Source organism: Lolium rigidum, chromosome 6 (genome assembly GCF_022539505.1).
Source record: "Lolium rigidum isolate FL_2022 chromosome 6, APGP_CSIRO_Lrig_0.1, whole genome shotgun sequence".
In the NCBI taxonomy this organism is placed as follows: Eukaryota; Viridiplantae; Streptophyta; class Magnoliopsida; order Poales; family Poaceae; genus Lolium; species Lolium rigidum.
The window spans coordinates 275,844,041-275,858,132 of NC_061513.1; the positions used below are offsets into that span (position 1 = coordinate 275,844,041).

General features: G+C 43.9%; 1 long non-coding RNA gene across 1 annotated transcript; it reads left to right on the forward strand.

Annotated features, from left to right (window-relative positions):
* Positions 1-1,267: 1,267 nt before the first annotated feature.
* LOC124661173 lies at positions 1,268-2,182 on the forward strand. The gene is made up of 3 exons (XR_006990121.1): positions 1,268-1,399; positions 1,505-1,581; positions 2,124-2,182. It is a non-coding gene; the product is annotated as an uncharacterized LOC124661173 (long non-coding RNA).
* The last annotated feature ends 11,910 nt before the right edge of the window (positions 2,183-14,092 follow it).

A 14,092-nucleotide genomic window follows, 5' to 3' on the forward strand; every position in this document is an offset into this window, starting at 1 on the left:
TATTTATTACTTTGGTAACTGAGCAGCATATGTATTGCAAAGTGTATTGCACGTAATGGTGTGGATTCAAAATTTGAAAAACTGTGCTCCTGGATAGCTGTGATATTGACGGCGTTAGAATGATCTGTTTACAAACTGTGCTCTTAAGTGTACATGTGGTATCATATGTTGTATATCCAACGGCTGGTGGGGTGTGCACAGCTAGCCACCATGGTAGCCCACTATTTTGGAGATATATATATATATATATATAGGGTCGCACTATTCTGAAACCGGTGCTCAAAATAATATTCTGAGCACCACCCCGCCTTATATAGGAACCGGATGAAAAAACAAATCAGTCTTATCCCTAGCCCCAAACGAAACCCACCCAATCTTTTTCCCCGACCTCCACCTCGACCATGGATTCCGCGCGTCTTTTCTCCTGTGCTCGCCGCCGACGCAGCTCCTCCTCTCCTGCCTCCCTGCGCCCCTGATGGTCCCGCCGCCGCCCCGGGTAGCCCCTCAGCCACCTCCCCTGGATGCTCCAAGCGCCGCTGCCCAGGGTAGCGCCGCCGCCAAGGGTAGCGCCTCCGCCGCCTCCCGTGATGCTCCAAGCGCCGCCGCCCCTTGTGGCCCTTCCGCCGCCTCCCCTGGCTACTCTCGGGCGCCGCCACCCCGGGTGACTCCTCCACCGTCCCCGCCCACACGCATTAGAGGGTCCTCTCGGGAGTCGCCATGTGTTGCGACCGGCGCCGCAGCCCAAGATCTCTCGCGCCGGCCGAACTACCTTTCCCAGCTCTGGTGTTCGTCCTCAGCGACGGCGAGCCTGCACGCGACCGGCATCCGTGCTCCGCGAGCCTCAGGCAGGACAGTACCGCCCCAACCTGCCTCCCCTCAAGTTCCGCTGCCGCCCCAAACCGGTCAGCTCCCCGCAACCTGCAGCTCCTTCGACGACGGAGGCGGCCGCCCCAATTCCAGCGACACATGGCAGGGCCCTCTCAGCTCCTGTGATTTTTCTTCTTTACTTTGTTTACATCATTATCTTTGTTAAACTGTGATATCATGTTGATGTAAAATGATAAGTACAGAAATATTATCGTCGTAAGTACAGGTTAGTGGTAAAGCGCAGTACAAGATCATGGTTTATGGTTTATTGCAGTTGATATCTTCAGGAGTGCTGCTATATGTACGATTAAAATCATCTGATCTTTGTATGATGGGAAACAGCCACCGCAGGTTACTCCCATGAAAAGAATCCTGGCTGCATATCACCCAGTCGTACCAATCTCGGAGGAATTTTGTCGTGTGTGCAGCAATTCCCGTGATTATCTTCAGAGTGGAGAGACAGAAAAAGTTTGGAAAGCCGAATGAAATTGCACATCATTGTTGGCTGCAGTACGTGTTGCTAGTGACAGGGGTAATATGTAAAAATTGCGGAAAGCTGCAGTAGCCTACTCAGCTTCATTGTTTGACATAATTTCATTTTTATTGAAACTAACATGTTATGAGTTTTGTATTTCAGCTTCTCACCGGCATATGGGTGCAATCACAGATCTAGTTGACCTCAAAGATACTGAAAAATTATCACCCTTTGCATAGGTATGGTGCTTTTCTTGTTATTGTAGTTTTATCTTGCTGTAGTAGTAAGTTTAAGGAGGATAACTGTTTCCAGCAAGAAGATGCAATTGCAAATTAAAAAATCAGTTAACCCACTGTCTAGTGACGGCTTCTCTGATTTTGTAGATAAATGTTTCCAGCAAGATGAAAATGTTAGATGTTGGCTCTCTGATTTTGTAGATAAACTTCTGCTGTTGTCACTGGCTTTTCAACTATGCTTGCTTGCTCTGTAGTATTAGAATGTTAGATGTTTTTCTGAACCTGTGCTTGGATGCCTTTCCTGTAACAGCAAAATGAATGATTAATTATGATGCGCCCAGTAACATACATCTATTTATAATCTGCATCCCAACTTAATTATGATCCTCCCTGTAACATACATCACTGTATTTCACACCATGTAGCTTGCTAATTATAGCATCACATTTACCAAGAGTCTCTTGTAGTGCTATTCCAGTACAAGAAACTGTAACAGGCTAACATCATGTCTCAAATTTACTAATGTGTTTTTCTTCTCTTTACAGAGTAAGCATCCAAAAGGTCCGAGTTAAAATGGTTTATTCAGTAATGTATGCAAGGCACTTACCAAGTTGGACATGATCGTTTTACACCTTCAATGGTTTATTGAGTCATGTATGTTAACTAGTATTCTCTACTTACCAAGAAGTATCTCTGTCGAAGAAAAGATTGCCTTGTCTGCTGTTATGTGCAAATGATGCGGAAATTTAAGAAGATGGCTTTCAGAGTTTCCTTTTTCAAGTGAAATCTTTGCCGTCGAAGAATTGGTCTGAAGACATAGTTTGCTTCTGCGCGGAGTATGTGATATGAGTATGTGATATTAACGTATTGTATTTGGCATTCATTGTTAGAATTATCATGCCCAGAAAATTATTTCTGAAATTAGATTGGAGTTTTTATAGGAAATCTGATATTAATGGAGCCAGTTCTCTGTTCATTATAGCTGTTGTACTGTTGTGCAGCTAGCAATTTGTACGTAGGAGTGTTCCCTTGTCCGACAGCACAGCAACTGAACCAACGGCACACTGTAATTCTGTCTTATACATGGCTGGTTTGATGTTCTGTACGCATACTAGTTCTGCAGTCGAACAAGTCCAATACAGAGCGATCAGAACTGCAGCAGCTAAAAAAAGCCACCATGGATTTTCCAATCGATGCACCACATTACACTGGTACGTATAGCTGGTTATCGGAAGTACAAGTAAACCAATGAAGCATCTCATAACAATATTATATGATGTATAGCTGGATTAACTACAAAGAAGTACATGCCATAAGTTTAGGAAATACACTAAGAACAGTCCAAGAAGTAGATAGTGCGGTGCGGTGAAAAAAACCATCACGATTCCCCGATCCATCTCCACCTCCCACGATATTTCTCCTGCCACGATAGTACCCTCGAGCCGCTGGTGGCCAGGCGCGCCGACCAAACCGCTGTTGGCCATACGTCCCACCTAACCGCTTTCAGCCAAGCGTCCCTCCTAACCGCCGCCGACCACGCGCCCCGTCAGGCCGTCGCGGACATGCGCCTCGTTGGGCTGCCGCCGGCCACGCGCGCTGCTGAGCTGCTGCCACCCCTTCACCTCTTCCTCCCCCACCCCCGATCGCTATGTAAAAGTGACTCTAAAAATAGATAAAATAAGTACGTGCAAGCTGTGAATTGCATATTCTCTAAATATTATTATAGCGACAATTTAAAATCATCATTCCGAAAACATACATGTTTATTATTTGGATACCACACTAGTTTCAAAAATATTGCCAAGCAGTACAACCACTAAGTTCGAGAAGTACAAGAACATGTGGCGGGAAGTTCATGTCCAGTTTTAAATTATTATATTTTGCGATATCATGTGAGTATCGCAACGCAACAATAATCACTCAAGTCAGGGGCGGATTGGAGGTTAAATATTTGACGATGAGAAGTACAAGTTTTCGACATGAGCAGTACACCCACTTATTATAAGAAGTACAAGAAAACCGACAAAATCCAAATGTAGAAAAAACAAAATAATCCTGTCATCTGCGAGAAATTTAAATACTTGACGATGAGAAGTACAACTATTTTGAACGAGCAGTACAATCACTTATTATAGGAACTACAAGCAAACCGACAAAATCCAAATATAGTAAAAACGAAATAATCCCATCACCCCAAGGAAGTTCAAATAGTTGATGATGAGAAGTACAACCGTTCGACATGAGCAGTACAAGCATCTATCATAGAAAGTACAAGAAAACCGATAAAATCCAAATGTAGAAAAATGAAATAATCCCATCACCCAAGAGCAGTAATTATGGAGAAGTACAACCATTCGACACAAGCAGTACATGCACTTATTCTAGGAAGTACAAGAAGAAAGCAAAATCAAAATGTAGAAAAAGCAAAATAATAACGTCATCCACAAGGAAGTTCAAATACTTGACGATGAGAAGTACAACCATGCAACATGAGCAGTACACCAACTTAATATATAGAGTACAAGAAAACCAGAAAAATCCAATTGTAGAAAAAAACAAAATAATAACGTCATCCGCGAGGAAGTACAAGCTGTGATTCCAAGAAGAACAAGCGGAGACTACAGGAAGTACAATCGGTAATTACAGGAACTAAAAGTATTCAAAGAATATACTCCCACATACGTTCACATAGCAACGTTGTGAAGTTCAAATATTAAGATCCGGGAAGCACATAATCTCGTAAATAGAGTGTAGGGACAATCTAAAATTATCATCCAGAAACACACATGTTTAGTATTTGTAAAACGCACTAGTATCAAAACATTTCCGAGAAGTACAAGCCGAGACAATAGGAAGTACAAGCGGTAATTACATGACTTAAAAGTGTTCAAAGAAAATACTCCCACATAAGTTCACATAGCAAAAAACAATAATAATCCCATAACCCGTAAAGAAGTTCATATACTTGACAATGAGAAGTACAACCATTCGACACGAGCAATACATCGACTTAATATAGGAAGTACAAGAAACCCGACAAAGTCCAAATATAGAAAAAACAAAATAATCCCGTCCTCTGCAAGGAAGTACAAGCAGTGATTCCGGGAAGTACAGGCGGAGACAACAGGAAGTACAAGCGGTAATTACATGAAGAAAATACCCCCACATAAGTTCACATAGCAACGTTGTGAAATACTAAGATCTAGGAAGTGCAGAATCTCTAAAATAAAATATAGGGACAATCTAACATTATCATTTCGAAGCACACATGCTAGTTATTGTAAAACACACTTGTATCAAAACATTTCCAGGAAGTATATCCACGAAGGCCAAGCAGTACAAGGACATGTTGTGGGAAGTTCAGATGCGCGTGGTTGTGCTGAGCATTTTGTGTGGCCATGGACCTCAAACGAACACCGTATGAGAAACTTATAGTAATTTTAATGAACACTTTCGTGAAACAGCGCCGAGAAGTACAACCGCATTTCCCTGGAAGTGCAAGTTCGTATCGAGGGAAGTTCAATGCTCTGTTTTTACGGGGCGGAAATCTATTGTTCAAATCTCATTGATTTGATCACCAACCACTTCAATCATTGTCACCAAAAGCTTTATATGGTAGAGTATATGTCTAATTTCATTACCTACAACATTTACAACAAATAAATGTATCTAAGCCATCAAACTCAAACCGTTATCCCACAAAATATACCGGAAACATGATTTAAAAACTTCTAAAATTAGTTTTAAACCGTTCGGATTTGGCAAAAATGGTAAATACAAAAAATATGCGCCATTTTGACAGCTTTCCAACCGTATATCCTTTCCATTGTTTAAATATTCCGAATGGAAATCGCGGGGAAATCATTCGGTGCCCATCACATAAAACGGGCGGACAGTAATTCGAGTTATTCTCTTAAACTGTAAGGAATTAGAGAACATAATTCGAATAAGAAAGTTGCGCCTAGTCCATAGATTTCCAACGCCATATCATTTGCATCATTCCGATAAACGGTTGAAAAATTTCATCCAAATTACTATCCGCTCGTTTTTGAGTACGTCCGAATTTCGGTATTTTCAAAATTATTCAAAAACTATGAGGATTTTGAAAAAACTTAATACATGAAAAAGTTGCGCAATTTCATTAGCTATCCAACGGTATATATCATTTGTACATTTTCGATTAGCGATTCGAAAATCAAACTAAAAGTTCGTTTTCTGGCCAAATAGAAGCGTTTTTGTATTTTCAAAATTAAATTTAAACCGTGCATAATCTGCGAAAGTTGTGAATATGAAAAAGTTGCGGTTTTTCATTATCTATCCAATGGTATATCATTTGCGCATTTCCGCCAAATGGTTGAGATAATCATAGTGTAATTAGTAGCTCTGAAGAAAATGGAAAGTTCACGTATGTTCTGACAGAAAGGTCAACCCGGTTATCCGGGAAGTACAACCTTGTGTTCAGGAAAGTACAAGTCGGTGCTCAGAATATTATTCTGCAACCGGTTGCAGAATAGTGCTGGTATATATATATATATATATATATATATATATATATATATATATATATATATATATATATATATATATAGGACATATTCATACTACACCCGGTGTAGTTACTCCCACATGTGTTTCACACAATTTAGGTAGTATCTATCATACCGAACAGTATATACATGTAGTATAAAGTATATAAGAATATTTTGGTAGTATATATACTACTTTGTAGGTAGTATGTACACTTTTTTACGTACACTATTTCTTTACGTATAAATATGCATGTATTTTGTACATATAGTGCAAACTATGGGTGTATTTAATTTTTTTCCACCAAAGTTGGTATGGAGTATCTTAGATATAGTGTACCAACATACTCAAACCAATAAAGTATGTTATATACTTCCGTATGGTAGTATATGAGACGTGGGTGTAGTTACACCCAGGAGTAGGAAGTATTTATCCTATATATATATATATATATATATATATATATATATATATATATATATATATATGTCCTAACTATATTATTGTGTCCGCTATTATACATGCAGAATGAAGATTAAGGAATGCAAAGTAAGGAACATCCATGATGTTGGGTTCATTGACCCACACATCGTTAATGGATATGTGTTACAGCATCACCCCGCCGACGTGGAGGTAGACCTGTGGCAGTTTCTTACAAAGCAGAAACTCAAAACTGATATTCTATTTCCTTACCATTTTGGGTGAGTGTTTATGTCTTGAGCACATTCTCTTTTGTTTACTCCATGCATGGTATGTGGCCGGCTAATCGATGAGTTATGCATGACGTACTGTGCATGTATCGTGTCCGCAGGTTCCACTGGATTCTGCTAGTAATTAAAGTTGACGACTCCACATGTCTCGTCCACGACTCTCTGACTCTGGATTCAAATCTTTGGGCCGACATGAGAAGAATGATGCAGAAGTAAATTATTTTTATTCATTTGCGCTCTATATCGATCGGCCTATTTCGTTCATTTCCTAATTAAGCTTCAAGTAATTAACTAATAACTCTCTTGTTCATTTAATTTTCTTTGCCTCGTAGAGTTTGGAGACGGTTCTCAGATGAAAAGGTCGGTGAATTCAAAAAAGAGCTACATTTCATGCGGTCAAAGGCTAAGAATGGTGGCGATATTCAGCCACCGGGGACCAATCTATGTGGATACTATGTCTGTGAGATGATCCGGAGATACACCTCTGAGCGCGTTCCGAGTGATACCAATGCTCAGAGGAATAACCACCGGATGATGCTTAGTCCAGAAGCTCGCTTCCGACCACTACAAGAGGAACTAGCTGGATGGTTCACGAGGGAAGTCCTCCATCCTAAAGGAGAACACCATTACGAGGACGTAGAACTATGCATGCGTTAAATTATGTATGGAAACTTGTTCAAACTTATATATGGTCATCCGATGATATTGAATATATATTGTATATTCCTCTTGAATTCTTTTTGGTTCTAATTTCAAATTTGTTTGAAATTGTACATTCATATGCATGTATGTAGTACCGTAGAATATGTGAAACTCCTTCAAAATTACAATAAAGCACAAAAGAATAAAACAATACAAATTAAACAGAAAACAGGTTTAGGGGGGGGGGGCTAAAACCCTAAACCTGCGGCGGCCTTTAGTCGCGGTTGGCCAGAAGAACCGCGACTAAAGGTCCTCCGCCCCGACGGTCGCCTGGCACCCACGTGGACGGGCCTTTAGTCGCGGTTCTTAAGCGACCGCGACTAAAGGGGGGGGGCCTTTAGTCGCGCTTATTTGGTCGCGGTTGCGCAACCGCGACTAATGGCAGCTGCGAACCGCGACCAAAGGCTCTTTTCCCACCAGTGTGAAGACACTGTAAACCACTAACCATGACGTTGCTCGTGTGCAGGCGATGGTGATCTTTCGATCCAATAAGGGCGGCTAATACCGGAGTCTACAAATGCTTCTTGGATCAGGACATGCATAGTTATCCCCTCACTTTATCTAGGAATTCATTTTCCACAGATTATTTGCCTAAATTTTCTAGAAGTTTAATACTACAGTGTGTTTGCTCTTAGCAATGTTTTATCACATTTCCTACAGCCTGCACAAGTATTCTGTAGCTCGGGGGCTCTGGGAAGAATGCTAAGGATCATGCTGGGAACACGGGAATGATCCGTTTGCATTGCAAAGGATGGCACAAAATGTGTTGATACCAATTGCCTTTTCTTACATGACCATGTGATCTGCAAGGCTTGCCTGGAGGACTGCCCCGGAGCAGTGTCATGCCATAGTTTTAGTACACATGCACAGACTGTTACAATGAATATGTTTTCATTTAGTACCATTCTCTGTAGCATGTATGTGAGTTCCCTAACTTCTTAATTCCCCTGGATCCTGGGTTGTCGCTGCATTCTGCTGCTAGTGTTGGTTTCAGAATCCTGAACGACCTGGCGGTCTTGCTGCTGGTCATTGTTTGAAGGACAAGCAGACGACAACTAAGGATAATTATTTATTTTAGAGTTGAAAGGAAAAAAAACTGCTTGTAAGAGCTATGTTGTGTATGTAAGATTATTGAAATTGTCGGTCTGCTAATATTTTGAAATATGGACTGATGTTAACATTGACTGTACCTGTGGAATTGTCAGTACTTTCTCTGATCAAGGCCATAGTTGGCTGAATGAAAAGTAAACTGCTAACTCAAGACCCTCGTAAGTGTTTTAACCATACCATGGATATGTTACCTCCAGGTTTTATTTGTTTTTGTACATGATCTGAGATTGCTTTAAGTGAAGAAAATAATAGTTTTAACTCAAGACCACCAGCATGTAAATACTAACCTACATAACTACTTCAAAATGAGTTAATCTTCGGTTGTGTTCCAAGATTTCTAATGAAATATGCCAATGCATTGGAGGCACCTTCCAAATAAGAGAACGGAAAATACATGGTATATACAGATGTTACGAAAACAATCTAGCAGTTGAACTGCTCATAAAAGTTTTAACCATTAGCACCCACATTTGTTCTAAATAAAATAAAAATTAGCACCCAAATATCATCTTTAATCACATAAGTAAGAGTAGAGAAATTTGTGTAGGGTGAACTGAACAAGGATGAAACACTGGTGGAAAAACAGGCTTCCGGGAAGCCCCATAAGTCGCGAAGGTAAAGGAACCGCGACTAATGGGGCCTTTAGTCGCGGTTCGTGTGGCGAACCGCGACCAAAGGCCTGGGCCCAGGGCGCACGGTGGCCAGCTGGTGCACGTGGGGGGCTTTAGTCGCGGTTGGCCAGCCCAACCGCGACTAAAGATGCCGAAGGCCTTTAGTCGCGGTTGGCCGGGCCAACCGGGACTAAAGCCCCTCCCCTATATATACCCATCCAGCAGCCAACACTTAGCCATTTGGAGCCATTCTCTTCACAAACTTCACAAGTGAGTGTTAGGTTTGCTTTTGGTTCCTCTTATGCACATAAGGTGTTTGATGAAATGCCCCAAGAGCATGAAACAAACATGATATGAAGTGTTGGAGTCACACTTGAGCTTTCTCATTTATTTTTTCCTCCTCGATCGCGGTTAGCAACTTGAACCTTTGATGTGTCATTGATAAAATATGCATGTGTGTGTAGTTCATTGTTTAATTTATATTGTTTGTAGCTAGTTAGTTTAACAAATGCATGATGGTTAATTATATATTTTATATTATAATAATGCAGATGAATCGGCAATGGATGTACGGTAACCGACTCTCCGGCGAGTTCGAGTACGGGTTTGAAAGATTTCCTCGTAGTGGCTAATGCGAACAAGCAAGGGGGTTTTGTTATCTGTCCATGTGTTAAGTGTAAGAATCGGAAGGGTTACTCTTCCTCAAGAGATGTTCACATGCACCTGCTTCGGCACGGTTTCATGCCAAGCTATAATTGTTGGACCAAGCATGGAGAAAGAGGGGTTATAATGGAAGAAGATGAAGAAGGGGATGATTTCAATGATGAAAGCTATCTTTCTCATTTCGGTGATACTTTCATGGAGGATGCTTGAAGGTGAAGGGGAAGGTGAAGAAGAGGCACGTGATGATCCCGTTGATGATCTTGGTCGGACCATTGCTGATGCACGGAGACGCTGCGAAACTGAAAAAGAGAGGGAGAATTTGGATCGCATGTTAGAGGATCACAGGAAGGCGCCGTACCCCGGATGCGATGATGGTCCGAAAAAGCTGGGCTGCACACTCGGATTTGCTTGAGATGGAAGGCACAGGCAGGTGTAGCTGACTCGGCATTTGAAAACTTGCTGAAAATGTTGAAGAATATGTTTCCAAAGAATAACGAGTTGCCCGCCACTACGTACGAAGCAAAGAAGGTTGTCCGCCCTCTAGGTTTAGAGGTTCGAAGATACATGCATGCATCAACGACTGCATCCTCTACCGCGGTGAATACGAGAATTTGAATGAATGCCCGGTATGCACTGCATTGCGTTATAAGATCAGAGGCGATGACCCTGGTGACGATGTTGAGGGCCAGAAACCCGGGAAGAGGGTTCCCGCCAAGGTGATGTGGTATGCTCCTATAATACCACGGTTGAAACGTCTGTTCAGGAACAAAGAGCATGCCAAGTTGTTGCGATGGCACAAAGAGGACCGTAAGTCGGACGGGGAGTTGAGACACCCCGCAGATGGAACGCAATGGAGAAAGATCGACGGGGAGTTGAGACACCCCGTAGTTTTATTTTTCTGTTTTTTTGATATATTATTTGTATTTTAAAAAATTTGAAATGTATTAGTTTAATTTTTCTGAATTTATTGATATATTATTTGTATTTTTAAGATTTTTAAATGAATTAGTTTATTTTTTCTGAATTTTTTGATATATTATATGTATTTTTAACATTTTGATAAAGAAAAGAATTTTGAAAAACGCCTTTAGTCGCGGTTGGCCACACCAACCGCGACTAAAGGTTTTTTCCGCGGGAAAGGAAATTCGGGCGAAAAAATGCCTTTGGTCGCGGTTGGTGTGGCCAACCGCGACTAAAGGTAAAGGCGCGGCGCGAACCGCCGCGCCAGACTCTTCTTCTCCGCCAGATCTCTGCCGCGCGCGACCGGTCGACCTCCGCCCCGCCTCGCGACGCCGCCGTCGACCGCCGCCCCGCCCTCGCGACGCCAACGCCGTCGACCGCCGCCCCGCCCTGCGACGCCGCAGCCCCGCCCTTTGACGCCGCCGCCCCGCTTCGACGCCGCCGCCGTACGTACGTGTGCCCGCGCCGTGTGTATCTCTCCCGCGCATATGCGCGCCGCCGCCGCCGCCGCCGTACGCCGGTCCGGAGAGAGGGAGGGAGAGAAAGCGACCGCCGCGCACGCCGCCGCCGCGCGCACGCGCCGCCGCCGCCGCGCACGCGCCGCCGGCCGGAGGCGCGCGGCTGGCCGGCCGCCCGCCACATACGCCCGCCGGTTTTTTTTTTGGAATGTTAACTGAAAATTGACTTAATAAAATTAACTTAATAAAAAATCTCTCTCTTTTTTAACTTAACATAAAATTAATTTAACTAAAATTTTGACTTAATAAACTTAAAACTTAACATATTATTATGACTTAATAAAATTTTGACTTAATATGACTTAAATTTTGACTTAATATGACTTAAAATTTTGACTTAATAAAATTTTAAGTTTTGACTTAATAAAATTTTGACGCACGAGACCGCGCCGTCTCTCGTTTGCCCAACCGGTTCACGTCGCCCTTTCCCCCCTCGCCACGGCACTTGTCCGATGAATCCGCCGCGCGCGACACCCTCTCCCACCCCTTCCTCGCCCTCTCCTTTTGCCACCGCCCTTTCGCCACCGCCACCGCCCTTGTTCACTTAATTAATTTGTTTTGACTACATGTTTTCGGGATCGACATATGGCGGACGATAGAGGTGACCCGATTCTGGACAACTATGATCCGGACGCTGAAGAACATATCTTCGGCATCATAAAAGGCGATGTTATATATGTGCCGACCGGAGAAGAAGAAGATGATATCTCTTCTTATCTGAACCTTGAGGGTGAAGATGAAGGGCGCCGTCGACAAGATGATGCCGAAGAAACGTCGATAAACGACGATCTTCGGTTGGAAGTAGCAACCACCTCCGGCGCCGAGGTATATATATATACATATTGAGCGTCCGGTGATACAACTAACTGATTTGAATAAATTAATGTGTGTGTACTAACGCGCGCGACTCTCTTTCTTATTTTAGCCCTCGGCCGGATCGTCGAAAAAATCGAGTACGTCGTCGTCAAAGCGTGGCGCAACCAAGACGATGAAACCAGGAGAAACATGCACCATCGATGTTGTCGACGAAGAAACCGGCAGGCCGCTGGAGCCCAACAAGAACGCCACCAAGTTTGTCAGCCAATGCGGAGCCGTTGTTAGAGACAACGTCTCGATCACCCGCCAGGAGTGGAATGAGCCAAAGAAGGCACGTGTTGGTTTCACTTTTGTCGAACGAGAGAGAAAAAAAGATTGCTTCAACAAGCTTATGGAACATTTCGTTCTACCTCCGGAATACCGCAAATACGATGAGGAGGGTAACAAGATTGCGGAAAACAAGAAGAGGCGCAAGCTAGTCAAACGAGTTCGCTCTTTCTAGGATGGCCAACGCATTCCGGAAATACAAGCAAAATCTAGCCCATGACTTTGTCAACCAGGGCAAGACTCCGGATTTCAAAGGACAATATGAGAAACTGCAACATGATTGGCCAGAATTTGTGAAGCAAAAGAAATCGGAGCAGTTCCTTGAACTATCGAAAAAAAATAAGGAAAATGCGGCCAAGAAGGAGTACAATCATAAAATGGGGCCAGGAGGGTATCGCTTTTGGCAGCCTAAGTGGGAGAAGATGGAGAACGAGCTGAGGGCGCGAGGAATCCGTCCAGGTACGGAGGGATGGGACCCAAGGGCCAAAAGCTGGTGGTACGGGCATGGGGGATCGCCGAACCCGGAGACAGGGGAGTGTGTTTACCAGGGCAAAATAATTACACCCACCCAAAACCTTATTGAGGCAATGAGGGATGCTCAAGAGGGGAGGATCAGGTTCAACGGAGAGAACGACGCCACGACAAAAGCCCTCGGGAATCCTGAACACGGAGGACGTGTACGAGGCATGCCCGGGGACATTTCGTGGAAACTAGGGTTCCCCCAGAAAGATGACCCGTATGGTTACAGAAGCCGTAAGAGAAAGATGGATCGGGATGCAGATGTTGTGGCGAAGTTGGTAACGGAAATGGATGTGATGAAGAAAACCGTGAGTGTACTAGTCGCCGAAAGAGATGCAGCTCGGGCGCAGCATGAAGATCATCCAATGGATCTCGGAAGCCAGCAGCGTGGCTTCCACGGAGGCCTCACCGGCTGGTGCACCGACGATCGAAATTACTGCACCGGAGCCTCAGCTGGTGGTCGAAGTTACTGCACCGGAGCCTCCTCGCTACCCCGTGGATGATATAAAGGAGATGAAAGCATGTCATCTGTATTATCCTATCGGGAACATGTCCATGAAGGTAGCCATCGGCAGTGCTTTACCACTGGAGCACTCCACCACAACAACCCCATTCAAGATGGCTATGCTCGTGTCACGGTGGAGGAGATAGTCCAAGGGTTTGAGGACCTGGACATTGACATTGCTACACCGGAAGGGGTGAAAAGACTTGGAGATGTCAAGCGCCAGTTCATTCTATGGCAGAAGAAATTTATCAAGTTTCCAGGCGAGGCGCCAACAAGTCCACCCCCGTACGGTGGTGGTGGTGGCGGTGGCGGTGACGGTGGCGGTGGCGGTGGCGGTGACGGTGGCGGTGGCGGTGACGGTGGCGGTGGTGCTTCACCTAATACACCTCATTCACGTCGGCGGACGCCGCCCCCGGTCCTCGTCCGGCGGGTGATCGGACACCGGTACCGCCCCCAATCCACCTCCGGCGAAGAAGCGAAGCAGTCCTGGGTTATTAACCCGGACCCTTACGTACCTAAGAAAACAAAGGTACCGGAGGTATCACC